Here is a 1,530-nt window from a genome sequence, read left to right on the forward strand (position 1 = left end):
CCCCGCCGCCGCCACCGCCACCGGCAGGGCCCCTCCTGCATCCCCCGGCCGCCCAGAGCAGGCGAGGGCTGCCCGGGGGGCTTCCACACCCCAGCCCAGCCTGCCCTTTCTAAAAAGCAAAAGACCAAAGCCAGGCAGATAAGATGAAACTCATTCCTTCCCCCACCTTTCTCTCCTTTTTTCTTTTCTTTGTACAGTATGGTAATTTTTGCCTTGGTGCCTCACTCGCAAACCACCTCAAACGCCACACATTGGTCCCAGTAGATAGACTCTCGCAAGGTATCACTAGAAATCAGGGCACGAAACCACCATTCCCTGCCTTTATCGGTAACTTTCGAGCCTTCTCGATTCTGCTGCAACACATGAACAACCTCCTAAAAATGATGCCTGCGCAGTTAAAATGGCTCCTGTGTCACTTACCACCCTGAGCTTGCAGCAGAGCAGGGCAGGGATCCTTTTGGATTGTGCCCCCAGGTTTCTGATCGCCTATCTCATCAGGAAAGATGGCTCTGGGAACCTACGGAGCTTCATTTTCTTCACCGTTCAAACAACTCCTTACGCCTTAGACAGAATCCTTCACCTTCCTTTCGATGCAGCAAGCCTAGCATCAATTAAATTTTGGCGCAGGAGCCAACCGGTTTCAACTCATTCAAGTTCAAAGACATGGCGACGATTTGTTAATACGAAAACAGCCCTTTTAGGAAACAGTCCCTTAAAAAGCGATCTAATTTGGGGAATGTGAGTCTAATATCTTAGCAGGGACTCCGCTGGAATAAGGCAGAGCTGGGGGTCCCCGCCTGCCAAAGCATTTTCACCCTGGGGTCCGTTCCCAGCCCAGCTCTGAGCATTCCATATCCTCCCCCTGCCTTTTTTTTTTTTTTTTTTTTTTTTGCCTTACGCAGATTAAATAGCATCGAAACATAAAAGCACATCATGTAGACAGTCAGGCGAATACTTTACCGTTAGGCGTCTTGAAACATCTGCAACCGTTGCCTGGAATTACCAAGTATTCAGGTCCAAGTGACATTTCCAAAAGCCCTCCGTGGAAATCAAGGCGACTTGCATATCATTCGGGTTTAAAAATATGCCCAGTCCGGCTGGAGAAGATGCGGTATTTTTGCGCCACCCAAGATAAGACACTAACTTGACCTTAACTTTGTTATGGCGCCCCTAGTATCTGGAGAACGTGAACAGACACTGTCTGGCAGCTCTCGTAAAAACCGACTGGAGAAGAGATTCTGAGTCATTTCATTTATTGCCACTACAGTTCTGCAAGAAAGCTTTTCCTCCCTGCCAAACTTTAATTATTTATGCTCTTTTAGGAAGCACAAAGGCATCCAGAGCCATTCCCAACGAGCCGAGTTGCGTTTGCAGCCTTATCAAACGAGGAGGAATGGAGAGCCCCCTCGGAAGGGCTTTATCACGTTTAGGCTGCGGTCGGAATGCAAGGATGTTTATGTTGGAGTAAATAAAGGGATGGATGGTCGCCTTGCACGCTGCGGGGGGACGCGGGCGTGGGCGCAGCAAGCG

Source organism: Pygoscelis adeliae, unplaced genomic scaffold (genome assembly GCF_000699105.1).
Source record: "Pygoscelis adeliae isolate BGI_AS28 unplaced genomic scaffold, ASM69910v1 Scaffold160, whole genome shotgun sequence".
In the NCBI taxonomy this organism is placed as follows: Eukaryota; Metazoa; Chordata; class Aves; order Sphenisciformes; family Spheniscidae; genus Pygoscelis; species Pygoscelis adeliae.